At 41.3% G+C, this 14,218-nt stretch overlaps 1 long non-coding RNA gene across 1 annotated transcript in view; it reads left to right on the forward strand.

Moving 5' to 3' along the window:
• The window catches only part of LOC121393348, a 35,514-nt gene that overhangs the window by 2,140 nt on the left and 19,156 nt on the right, over positions 1–14,218 (forward strand). The window lies entirely within an intron of this gene.

The following is a 14,218-nucleotide window of genomic DNA, read 5'->3' on the forward strand; positions in this document are numbered from 1 at the left end:
CCACTCCTTTAAATGGGGTCACCCATGGGCCGCACGGGTAAATTGCTTCCCCTTTGAAAGTGAAACTAATGAAATATATGAATATGTATATAACAGTTTTAACAAAGTTCTGTGCAATGCAACTTTCATCAATGCCTCCCATTTAAATGGCAGTTGTATGGGAGTATAGGCATGTGTATAGTTCCTCAGCAGTATTCTGTAAGCAGGTATGGCAGTAGCTCCTGCCTCTCATCTAATATAGGCTGAGCCTCAACAGATTCTCTCAATCTTGCTTCTAACCATACTCCTAACCCCTGGAAAACCTACTTTAGGTGACCATTAATAGGCCAGAATTTGGCAATGCACTCTCTGAGTACAGGTGAGACAAATACACTGTCATTTTAAGGCACAGAGTTAAGCAAGGTGGGACAGTTACACTATGTTACCCTAAGGCACCTTTTTTAAGCACAGGTCAGCCAGTCATTCTAGGGGTGAGCTAGTTACACTCTATCATTCTAAGGCACCTGCTTATGCACAGGTAAGACAAATAGACTTTGCCAATTCATAAATTCACAAGTGTTTTGTCAGAATGGCCTCTGGCTCTGGCTATTAGAGATCCAAGAGGGCTAGTATAAAGATTTAAAATCTAAATCCTGGCACTGGAAAGTTATTATTAAAAATGTTATTGTATGAAGCCGATTTGGTGACCGTGGGTAAAAGAGAATTTGTTTTCATTGCTTTCATCATAGGACCTTCCCTTTAATGCAGAGTCTGTTGAATGAATGTATAATTTACTGGTAACTGTAATATGTAAAGTATTTGGTTAATTCCTTGCAATAATGGGCTGGTCACCACAATTTTCTTTTATATTCAATAGCTCACATATCAGCCTTTTGATGATTCTAAACATGAATTTCTATGGTATCACACACTCGCGTTCATTTGCTACTGGGCTACCACAACAAATAAATATAGTTTCCTAATAGCATTATACATTCTAGGAGAAGAAGTAGCAATTGTTTTGCATACTCAGTTTATTTCACATACAGGTATTGGATCTGTTATCCAGAATCCTCGGGAACCTGGGGTTTTCTGTGATTTTAAATCAACTAAAACATAATTTTAATATTAAATAAACCTAAAAGGAACAGGTTTGCCTCCAATTAGAATTAATAATGTCTTAACTGGGATCAAGTACAATTTATGTATTTTATTATAATGGAGACTATGGGGCAGATTTACTAAAGGATGAAGTGGTGACAATTCACCAGCGTTACCGCCCGCAGGAACATCTGCAAATTACTAACGGCGCAGGTACCAATTCGCTAGCGAAAGAGATAGACGCTAGTGGTCATTCGCACTCTATCGCCGGGTCGTCAATTTGCTCTGGCGAATGGACGTTACTCCGCAAATTCACTATAATGCGGATTTTACTAAACGTTACCTCTTTCACCAGATTTGCCGCCGTCACCTCAGACCAGGTGTAGTGCAATGGAATTTTTTTGGGGTAACCAGTTTCCCCCATACATATGGAACATTAACTATACAGTTATGTGTAGGGCATTATAACAACTCTATTGTCTTTATTAAAATTCCCTGGACTTGTGTAATTAACAGTGGAAATGTAAAGTTTTTGTTGCAACATATAACATAAAGAGTCCATCCAACTTTAAATTTCCCTCCGTATACAAATTAACCTGAGCGCAAGACCTATAGCCAAGTTGCGCTAGGCAGAAATGAATGCTAGCGCATCTTCACTTTGAATTGCTCGTATTGCCGAAGTAACGCTAGTGAAAAGTCGCCCGCGTTCTTCGCCCACTACAAAACTCTGCATTTTAGTAAATTAGTATTGTCTGAGCAAGTTTTCGCCTGGAGAAGGGTAGCGATGGGTTCAAATCGGTCGATGTCGACTTTTCGCTGGTTAGTGAATCTGCCCCTATGAGAGATGACCTGGCTGTAATTCAGAACTTTTTGGATAACAGGTTTCCAGATAACGGATCCCATACCTGTACCACTCACCCACCGTCACATTTAAACTGATGCTAATATATCAGCATGATGATGATGATTATATGTCACAAAAGCAACTTGTATTTATTTTGTAGCAACTAACAAAATATGCCACATATATTACGCTAAAGTAGTCTGCAACAAGTCGCTTGTGTGACATGGCGCCACAAAAGTGAGCGTAACTAAATAGAGCAGTGGCCTACAGTGACGTGTAGAAGTTACTGAAGGGTGTAATGTCCCTACGTGCTATATGACTACTTGTGATAAGCCAGTGACTTCTATAGGAACATGCTGATACCTATGTAGCCCTGAAGAACCCGTGCTTCATTTATACAAAGGTTTTGCTTTTCTGTTGACTAAGAAGGGAATCACGGTTAGAGATCAGGGGGCCCTGAGAACTGCAGGAAGGGCCCCAATCTGACAGGGAACAAATAATTGTAAGAAGGATAACAAGGGGGACAGACCTTTTGTATATACTGACAATATCTTACACAGTGTAAGTTGTTTGTTGGTTTAAGGCCTTTACATGTGTTCCTGCGCAGTGGTTTGTGTTAACAGATACGTTCCCATGCAGAGGAAGCCAATGAAATAGACACCACCCAGGAAGACAAGAGTAAATGCTTGTGTGTAGGGGCCCTAAAAGAGGCCTCTGTGGTGCAAGGGGCACCCAAAAACCAGCCCTGAAGGGCACAGGTTAAAATAGTTTCAAAAACAGTTTTTATTACTAGTGGCTGTTGTTAATCATTTTAATTATGTTTTCATCCAACACTATAAAGTCTGATAGAGCCTGAGAGATGTTTTTGTTCTCACTGACATGAATTGATTTTCAAAGGTAGATGCATGAATAAAATACACCATCTTATCTGTTTGTTTGTTTTTTTACAATACAGCACGGGGGGTCAGATTTTGTAGAATACCATAACATTTTGTGCAACCAACAGAATCTGATCAAAATCTTCTATATAATTAAGCCCTTCTTTTTCTAAACTGCCATCTCCCATAATTCCCGGCCAGGCTGTAGTGAGAGTAGCTGTACAAAAGCTGCAATGCTCAGGCTGAGAATCTACGATAAGAAATCTATAAGGCGGAAAATATGTATCAAATGTGTTACTGCACAAGTGAAACTGGAACAAAGTAAAAGAGTTTTTTTTTAATAGATAAAGGACTTAACAAATATTCAGAAAACTTTTATTCTGTGCATCAATGTCATTGTATATTTTATTCTTTTTTGTGTATTTGATGTAAATTTGAGAGAGATAAATTGATATGCATTTGAGAGCAGTTATGTAACTTTTATTAAAATGCAACGAGCTGCACTTGTATGTGACCTGCTCACTTCACAATTGTGAATCTGGAATGTGCAGGCGCTTTAGAAATGAATGCAGTAATATTAATGTGGGGGTCCCGTTCATGAATCACATAGAACAACTTGAAGCTGGTATAAGATTTTGTTATAGAATCAAATTCAGAAAAATTTAGTTAAATTGTTGGGAAAGGATTTAAAGGGGTGGTTCATCTTTAGGTTACCTTTTAGTATGTTATAGAATGGGCAATTCGAAAAAAAATGTTTCAATTGGTTTAAATTATTTATAGTTTTTAGTTATTTGTCGTCTGCTTCTGAATCTTTCCAGCTTTCAAATGAGGGTCATTGACCCCATCTAAAAACAAATTGCTACTTATTACTCATCTTTCTGTTCAGGTCCTCTCCTATTCATATTCCAGTGTCCTTAGACCCTAGCGACCAGATTGCTGAAATTGCACACTGGGGAGCTGCAGAATAAAAAGCTAAATAACTAAAAAAAACACAGAAATAAAGATGCAATTCAACTGGAAATTGTCTCAGAATATCACTCTCTACATCATACTAAAAATTAACTCAAAGGTGAAAAAACCTTGAATAGTACAATTTTTTGTCTGTCTGTGTTCAGCACTTACCGTATGTACCCTCCAAATAACTTTTGTATTAGTGTGTGGAACGTACCTAAATATCTGCCTCAGTGGTCACCACAAAGAAACCATCAACCTGCACTCTTGCTACAGATGCCCCTTATCTTTTATACCAGATACATGGGGGCAAATTCACTAAGCGCTGAAAATACGCTAGCGACGCCTTCACCGCACTTCGCCAGGGCACCGCTAATTCACTAAAATCCAAAGCTGCGCTCAGGAAGGCGAAAATCCAAAGTTGCGCTAGTGTCAATTCATTAAGCAAAGCGAAGTTACGCTAGCGATGCCTAATTTGCATACAGCGCCAAGTTAAAGTACAATGGACGTATATGTAGCAGCAAATACATTACACTTCACAAGCCTGGGAAAGGTTCATAAAATAAAATAGAGGTGTTATATTGCCCTATACATGAGCCCACTGATTAGTTTAGATGCCATAAGTTAGGAAATGTAGGGGGGAAGGAGGGTACCCCCAAAAAATTTACGATCTTTTTCAGCCTATCACCCTTAAAAAAGTAAAAGATGGCAGCATTTTTTGGGACTTAGAAAAAATGTAAACTTTTTTTGAAGCAAGTCCTATCTACTCTATTGCACTTCGCCTGGTCTGAGGTGGCGAAGTAAAGTCGGGGCGCAAGAGGTAACGCTCAGTAAAATCCGCAAGTTAGTGAATTAGCGTAGTTACGTCCCTTTGCCATAGCGCAACTTCGCCTAGTGAATTTACGCCAGCACCCGTTAGTAAATCGGCAAAGTAACAAAATTACGTCACGCTGGCGAATTTGCGCTAGCATTAGCCGCTTCGCATTTTAGTGAATTTGCCCCATGAACTCCACATGCTGCATATCTACTCGGCACTTATTTTAGATCAGGTATGGGTTCTCTGAGCTACAACTCCTAGTATCCCACTTACACACATCTCCAAAAAATATACAATTTAACAGTTGTTTTATATATTCTATATTCCTAAATGGGCCCTCCATTATTCCACCAGTAGCCAAAGCTTGTCATGGGGTTGCAGAGAGCTGAAGTGCAGCAACAACAACTGGAGATGCTGTAGGTTGGACATCCCTGATTTATGTAACCATTGCCCCAGGTATTTCTTCCTACATTTCCAGGGTTCTGTCCCTGATTTCTATGCATGTGTCAAGCTACACGGTTTATGGGCCCTTACACACCAGCATTTGAGGATGCATTGTAACAGAGTTAAGGGAACCCATTGCTTTTAGTTTAGCATGCAGTTTCTATATTCTAAACTTGCACATCCTGCAAAGCTGTATCTCAAATCGACATTTGAATAAAATGCCCATGTGTAAGGGCCCTTTTAAATTTGGGAAGCTTTTTGGTTAGTTCATTCCACCATACAGCAAGAGGGAGTTACTGCCCAGTTGTTTGTATGGCTGGTTGTCTGTGTGCCCTGAAACACTGAATGCAGATAAAACTTGACATGCTTATTTATATCTGCATTCAGCATTTCAGTGCACTCCTGTCAGTATAGTCCCCATAGAGAAGACTGAGGTCAGTTAGCGCATGTTTCGGTGCCACGGAATACACAAAAAAACCCCCACTGCCCAGGAATGCACTTAGTAACGACTCTGTGTATGGGCCCTTTGTGGGTGAGGAGGTGGAATCCCTTCCTAGACATCGCAGGCTCCCTGGCTATTTAACTTTAAGTTAACTTTTAGTATGTTATAGAAAAGCCAATTCTAATCAACTTTTTTATTGGCCTTCATTTTTTCTTTTTTTATAGATTTTGAATTATTTGCCTTCTTCTTTTGACTTTTCCTGCTTTCAAATGGGGGTCACTGACCCCATCTAAAAAAATACTCTGTAAAGCTACAAATGTATTGTTATTGCTACTTTTTATTACTCATCGTTCTATTCAGGCCTCTCCTATTCATATTCCAGTCTCTCATTCAAATCAGTGCATGGTTACTAGGGGAATTTGGACCATAACAACCAGACTGCTGAAATAGCAACACGGACAGCTGCTGAATAAAAAGCTAAATAACTCAAAAACCACAAATAATAAAAACTAATTGCAAATTGTCTCCGAATATCACTCTCTACATCATACTAAAAGTTAATTTAAAGGTGAACAACCTCTTTAAGGTTACTTGGATAGGCAGGCTGAGGATGATTGGAAATTTAGGAGGGGATTAACAAAACTAAAATAATTTACTGTGGAGTAGTTGTCCAAACACAATGAGATTAGTAAAAGGAGCATTCTGATTGGTTGTCATGGGTTTTATGCCAGAGTAAGCTTTTTTCCATAAGCCTCTGTTACGATATGGGCTATAATAAAGTATGCAGGGAGTCCTCATAGAGATGAACATGATGCAGAAGGTGAACGTGCTTTATAGTACAAACAATACTGTGCATTTTATCAGGGATTACTGACACTTTTAAGACTTTTCTTCTTTATTCCACTTTGCCGTTATGGTCAGTTTTGTGTAGCTCAGTGTAGAAAAGTCCAAGGATATACTTATACTTACATAGCTCAATTGTGAGATTCTTCTAAAAGGAATTATAAATGCCTATGAGTAGGCACGAAACACGTTAGGCCCTTTGTCTCTCATGTCCAAATAAATGTTTTTTTAATTTTACTAACTCAGTATTTATAATTCCTTTTTGAAGAATCTCACAATTGAGCTATGTTTCATATTCTAATGCACCTGGACTGGGGTGAACCGTGAGTTCTTCTCTTTATTTACTTATTTTTGTTATTGTATTTTCATATATAGTTTTTGGCAGTGCTCATATAAATATATTTTGGAGCTTTGCACCATTTTCTCACATTTTTATACTAATACTTGTGCAAAGCACTGGACATCATACTTGGCTCATGCATGTGGATCCTTCCATACAGTGAGTGTGTGTGATGGCAGCCATGTATCTCATTAGCACAGTGGGGCATTTCTATTGGCTCTTCCAGGAGTTTCACTTTACATTCAGTGGAGGTGACAGACGCAGTTTCTTGTGCTGCTCATCATCTAAATCTGCTGATGCATGAAACCCCCCCATGAGCCTCCAGGATAGAATGCAAAGGAAAATGCTAAGGGATAACTGTACTTGGTGAGAAATATGTACAATAACTGTGCAGCACCTGCTGTCCATCTGTACTGAGTTAAATGCACCTGTTGCACATCTGGAACTTGTTGACGGCTTGGGAAACAGATGCTGGAGTTTGGCTGTTTATATTGGCTCATTATACCCTGTGTCCAATAGCAGGAGGTCATGCCCCACATCTGGAGAGTATAACAGATAAACAAACCTAGTACTCTGCAAGGCTCATGGTACCCAGGGCACTTTGTCCAACAGCAGAATAGACAAAATGCTTCTGTCCGTCTGGCAGCACTCCTAAGGTTACAGTATGTATTAGAAAGTGCCTTGAAAATCCTTAGAATTGGTGACAGGGGGCATTTGACTGCCAGTGTTCTCTGCTACAGGGCAGCACCAGCCAATACACCCTCATGTGCCATTAGCATTCTGCCAAGCATTTCTCAGGTATCGTTATGCAGTGAGACAGTTATCTGATGGCTGATCAATTAAAATAAGAATGTCATAAGAAAGCTATGGAGCCTACAGGGATTCTGGGGGCCATACATATTTACTTGAAGAGTGAGGTGTATGTGTGCAACAGACAGCAGAAGTGGTACAGACTTTCCCAGTTTTTACCAGTTAAAGGATATCTTTCTAATGGTTATCACAGAATTCTAGGAGTTGTAGATTAACAAAAGCACATCCCTTTGCTAGGAAGATTATTTGCTTGCTTCTCATTCTGCCTTGTTTTGCAGCCGTTTCTGGCAGCAGATTTCTACACAGGTTTAGTGCTTGGGGGCATGAAGGGTTAAAACAGATGATTTCTTGACTGTTAATTCCGTAGGCAGCTGGGTAGAACAAGGGACCCATTCTAGCAGCAATGAATTCATAGCAGGCTCATCTCTTGTGTCACCCATTCTCATTGCATCTCCATGGGAGAACACTCTGGGCCCTTCAGAGCCCGGGGCGAGACACTGAGCCATTTTGGCTATGACAAGGAGGAGGTGCCAGTAGAGCGCTGTAGAATGGGAGAAAGGAGGGGAGTCCTTAGGAATGTGTCTGAGTGTCGCACAGCTGTGTCCCCAAGGTCTTTTTTATAGGGACATTTATGCATGAAAAATGGCACATTGAGAAAGGATGTTGTTCCTTTGATTCAAGTTGAAACCATTGTCCCTCCAGTTGCACCCGTCAGCATTGTACTGGATTTTTTAATTCAGATTACAGCAAGAACCCAGTTCTTACTGCCCCTTAGTGCCCTAGCACTTCTTATAGGTCTTTTTTACTTTTCCAAAGTTTTTACTTTATGGGCCACATTGGCACTGGCTTCCTCAGACACCGTCCCTGCCCCTTTCTAACACCACTCAACTTTATTTTCCAATTCTATAATGTTATTTTGTTGTTAAATCACTTGTGTGGCCTAAAGTTACATTACTGTTACATTTGGCCTAACGGCCACTGACCAGCAAAGGTTTTAGAGCTAATGAGTATCCACAGAACTGCTGTTCCATTGCCTTCTACAAGTTTTTATTGGGAACCTATAGGTGAGTGGGCTTATGGGACATTGGAACCTCGTGCCTAGTCTTAATAACAGGCAGCCTGCAAAATTCTAACCAATCAAATATCTGCAACTGGACAAAAAGAGGCCAATAAACGGCAAGCCTAGTCATATATCCACATTACGACAATAACAGGTCAGTAAATGAGTAAATCTCATGCCTAGTATCATGGGCAGGAAAGCTGCAATATTACTTTATTAAAGGGGAACTCCGGCTTCCAAACCAAAATTTGATAAAGAGGCCAACATAACACAGAAACCCCAAATATACCCAGCACAGTTACCTGTTTCTTCAAAAAGTATGAATAAATGCCATTTTCTATGCTGCAATCCAGCTGTTTAACAGTTCTTCTCTTTCTGCATCATTTGAAATCCTGGCAGGGAAGGAGGGACTAAACACTGATGTTATAAATTGTAACAACTTCTCCACAGCTTACAGACAGCATGCAGGAACTACATAACCCGTCCCACAATGCATTGCACTGTGATGTTCCGTTCCTTATTGAAATCATGTGTGCAGCAGGGAATTGTGGGGTTTGGAGGATGCAGGCTGAGGACAGCTGGCTGTTGATACAAAGTAACAGTAGTCAGCCAGCTCAGCAAAGTAGTCAGACAGATCAGCAGGAGAGCAGGGGGCTAGGCTTAGGGAACTGTCAGAAACCATTAAAAATCATGAAAATTCTGCATATATTTTAATTGATGTATATTGCAAAGTTACTTGAAATTATGTTTACTTTTCAAAAAGCTTAAGTTATGTTTGTGTGGAGTTCCCTTTTAACTATAACAAAAAACTAAATCTGCTCCCCGCTAAACTACTTTAAACCATAAGGTGGGAGTGAAATATCTTAATGTCCTTTAATAATGGGTGAGTGCCCATTTCTTTTTGCCTTAAGAAACCCAGTGTAGAGATTACAAGCTGCCATGTATTTATGCATACCCCGTTATACAGGCAATTAAGTAGAAGAACTCTTGCACAAAGGCTTGCTACATTTACAGGAGAGAGCTGAGCTTCACTTAGCTCTTTTAAAATGAAGGAATTGATGCCTTGTGACCTGTGGCCTTTCAGCAGGGCACAGAGTAGGGTCATCCAGCTGCAATGCCACCACACTGACATTTCTCCTTACAGCCCCATGCATTAAATTCTTCTATTGTCTCCTCCGGTTTTTCTGCTTTCCCCTGTTGACAGCAAATGCCGATTGGCAGAGAGAAGGCGGAGAAGGGCGGGGAGGGGGGAGCAGAGTGCTGGCACGCAGCACCTTATCAATGCCCCATTGTGTGAGCAAGAGCATTAATTCTAGTCCCCAGCTGTAATGGGAAAATAACTACTACATATTTCTGTTAACCCACCTATGCAGTGCTCACAGGCAAAACTATTCTGGTGGCTGAGAGGTAAAAGGTGACTAGATCTTTCCTTCCTTTAATGCAGGATATCTTTAGAAAAGTTTAAAGACAAACCATGAATCTCAGCAGGGATAATGTACATTTTGCAGTCCAGCTAAGCAGAACTGTAGCTCCCAATATCCACCCACCACCTAAAGAATTCCTGGGGCATACTGAGAGTTCTTAAAGTCCTTGCTCAGCTGGAAAACTGGTCTGGTCACCTTACTATAAGGAATCTCGTTTTTTTCAACACTACTTCTATGTACAAAATATATATCTATATCTATCTATATCTATCTATATCTATATCTATATATATATATATATATATATATATATATATATTGTCAGGCTTACCGTCTGATCCAACGAGGAAGGAGCAGGAACTTGCAGAACACGAACCCACAAGCGCCTCGCACAACACTAACCCACCTGGAGTGGAACAGGGAGAAGTGAAGTGACGAGTAGCCAATGAGACTAACCAAGGTGAAGTACAGAGGGTTCAGGCAGAAGCGAAGTCAGGCAGGCCGAAGTCGGGGGCAGGCAGCGAAGAGTCGTAAACGTAGTCAGGCAAGAAGATCAGGGCAGGCGGCAATAAGACAATCCGGAAACAAGCTGAGGTCAAACACAGAAGATCAGTAGAATACAATGCTAGGGGTTCAGTCAAATAACCTAATAACCAGGCAAAGAGTCATAGTACAGGTTAGGATTAAATAGAGCTATTTGGCGCCAAACTGGCGTCCTCACGCTGGCGTCGCACAGCTGACGTCAGTGCGTCCGTCATTGGCGTCCGTCGCTGGCGCCCTTGCGTCGGCGACCGTCGCCGGCGCGGCGTCCAACACCGCGCGCCGACGCGCATCGGTTCCCCGATGAGCGCGCCTGCGCCTGCGCTGGAAGGAACGCGGAAGCAGATCCTTACATTGCCCCCCATCAAGGAGCGGCCTCAGGACGCAACTGGAGGAAGGTTTATCAGGGTAGCTCTTGTGAAAATCCTTCAACAGCTCAGCAGCATGGATGTTAGAAACAGGTTCCCAAGAATTCTCTTCCGGAGCAAAGCCTTTCCAACTGACCAAATATTGGAGATGCTTGCCCCTAACACGGGAATCCAGGATCTTCTCAACCTCGAACTCTTCTTGACCGTCCACTACAACAGGAAGTGGAGGAGAAGCTGTACGGCCAGGAAAGTGAAATGTGGAGGCTGGTTTTAGTAGAGCAGCATGAAAAACTGGATGAATATGCCAGGTAGCCGGGAGCTTAAGTTGGAAAGCCACAGGATTAATCTGCCGAGTAATAGGAAAAGGACCCAGGAAACGTTGACCCAACTTCTTACTGGGGCAGGACAACTTGAGGTTAACAGTAGATAACCAAACGCGGTCCCCCACCTTAAACTCTGGATCACTTCTTCGTTTCTTGTCTGCATAAATCTTGAAGTTCTGTTGCGCTCTCCTCATGTTCTTCTGGAGCTTCAGAAAATTATCAGCCAAAAAGGTTAACCGGTCCTTGACTGCAGGAACAAGAATATCAGAAACAATGGAAGAAGGGAAGGTTACAGGATGTAGACCGTAATTTGCAAAGAAGGGGGACTGATTGATAGAAGAATGTTGGGCATTATTATAGGCAAATTCCGCCAGAGGAAGGAGATTAACCCAATCATCCTGGAGATAAAATGAGTAACATCTCAAATACTGCTCAAGAGTCTGATTAGTTCGCTCCGTCTGGCCATTGGATTGAGGATGAAAAGCCGATGACAGCGACACAGAAATCTTAAGAGCACCACATATAGCTTTCCAGAACTGAGACGTAAACTGTGGACCACGATCGGATACTACCTCATCGGGAAGACCATGAAGTCTTACTACTTCCTTGATGAAACAATCAGCCGTCTCAGAGGCAAAAGGTTTAAATTTTTTAAAATGAGCCATCTTGGTCAGGCGGTCAATGAAAACAACAATAGTGGAGCAATCACAGGAGGGTGGTAAATCAGAAATAAAGTCCATTGACACTGAACCCCAAGGACGAGAAGGAACTGGAAGGGGTTGGAGGAGGCCAATAGGTCGAACATGAGAATCCTTGGATCTGGTACAGACTTCACAAGAAGAGACATATTCCAAACAGTCTTTAGTCATCCCAGGCCACCAAAACTGTCTTTTAGCAGAAATAATAGTTTTCTTTATACCTGGATGACCCGCCAGTTTAGAGTCATGAATGTTTTTAAGAACCTCCAAACGCATTTGTTCTGGAACAAAGATTTTCCCTTCATGAAGAAGAAACCCTTCTTTGGGCACTAGAGAAGGTTCACAAACAGTTTTAGACGCATCCTTAATTTGATTTACAAGAACAGATTGTAACAAAAGAAAGTTATTTGAGTTTAGAATTGTCTCAGGAGAAGAGAGAATCTCGTCCTCAGAGGAGAGCATGCGGGATAAAGCATCCGCCTTGACATTCTTTGACCCGGGCCGGTAAGTAAGGTGAAAATTAAATCGCATGAAGAAAAGAGCCCACCTTGCTTGTCTAGGTCTTAATCTCTTGGCGGAACGCAGGTACTCCAAATTCCTATGATCAGTGAAAATGAGAATTGGGTGTTTGGACCCTTCGAGGAGATACCTCCACTCTTCTAATGCCAATTTAATAGCGAGTAATTCACGATCCGCCACGTCATAGTTACATTCGCACTTGGCCAATTTACGTGAAAAAAAGGCGACTGGATGGAGTTCTTCTTGAATCCCAGACCTCTGTGATAAAACAGCGCCCACAGCACTTTCCGAAGCGTCGACCTCTAACGTAAATGGAAGAGCCAAGTCTGGATGACGAAGAATTGGAGCCGACGTAAAGAGTTTTTTCAATTTCTCAAAAGCCATCTGAGCCTGTGGTGACCAAAAGAATTTTTGATTACAGCGTGTGAGTTCAGTTATTGGTAAAATAATTTGAGAAAAATTCTTTATGAATTTTCTATAGAAATTTGCGAATCCAATGAAGCGTTGAACAGCTTTCTTAGAAGAAGGGATAGGCCAATCAATGATTGCAGAGATCTTCTTGGAATCCATTTGAATTCCTAAAAGAGAGATAAAGAACCCCAAAAAGTCCACAGATGTCTGTTCGAATAAGCACTTCTCGACTTTGGCATAGAGCTGGTGAGTACGGAGGCGGGCAAGAACTTTCTTCACATGCATTCTATGCTCTTCCAAAGAACTAGAAAAAATTAGAATATCATCCAGATAAATGATGATGAAAATATCAAGAAAGTCTCGAAAAACATCGTTGACGAAATGCTGAAACGTAGCGGGGGCATTACAAAGTCCAAACAGCATGACAAGATATTCAAAATGACCATAACGGGTACGGAACGCCGTCTTCCATTCATCCCCTTCCCGAATTCTAACTAAGTTGTATGCTCCTCGAAGATCAAGTTTAGAGAAAATCTTGGCCTCCTTAAATCGTTGGAATAGCTCCGGAATGAGAGGAAGAGGGTAACGATTCTTGACCGTGATCTTATTTAAGTCTCTATAATCGATACAAGGTCTCAAAGAATGATCTTTCTTTTCAACGAAGAAGATCCCAGCTCCGGCGGGAGAAGAAGATTGTCGGATAAATCCCTTGGCTAGATTTTCATCCAAATAAGTGCGTAATTCCAAGAGTTCAGGCTCAGTTAAAGGATAAATAAGTCCGAAGGGGATTTGAGCTCCCGGGAGAAGATTAATGGGACAATCATAAATACGATGGGGAGGTAGCCTATCGGCCCCTCTCTTGTTGAAAACATCAGCGAATTCCCAATACGCCAGAGGAAGTAGATCATGAATTTCAGAAGAAGGAGAAAGGGAACATACTTTAATTGAAGAAGAATTCTCTAATGTACATTTAGAAAGGCAAAATTTAGAAGAAAATGTTACACCACCAGTGGCCCAATTGATAGAAGGGTTATGTCTCTGTAGCCAGGGTAACCCCAAAATGATAGGGAATAATGGAGACGTAACCACATCAAAATTCATTACTTCTGCATGAATTTTATTAATCACAACAAAAAGTGCAGCAGTCTCTTGAACCACAGGACCTGAGGTAATTAGAGAACCATCCGCCACACGAAGTGCTATAGGGTTCTTCTTGGATTGGAGAGGAATTTGGAACTGAAGAGCATTTCACGGTCCAAGAAGCACCCACTTGCCCCGGAATCAAGTATTGCTTGAAGTTCCACCACCTTGTCTCCCCACTGCAAGGATAGAGAAATTGTCAGTAAGGACACAGAAAAGTTGCAACCGTTAAAGTCTCTTTCACAAGCCTCCTTACCCGAGGGACGGGTCGGACAATTCCGAAGAA

Source organism: Xenopus laevis, chromosome 4S (assembly GCF_017654675.1).
Source record: "Xenopus laevis strain J_2021 chromosome 4S, Xenopus_laevis_v10.1, whole genome shotgun sequence".
NCBI lineage: Eukaryota > Metazoa > Chordata > Amphibia > Anura > Pipidae > Xenopus > Xenopus laevis.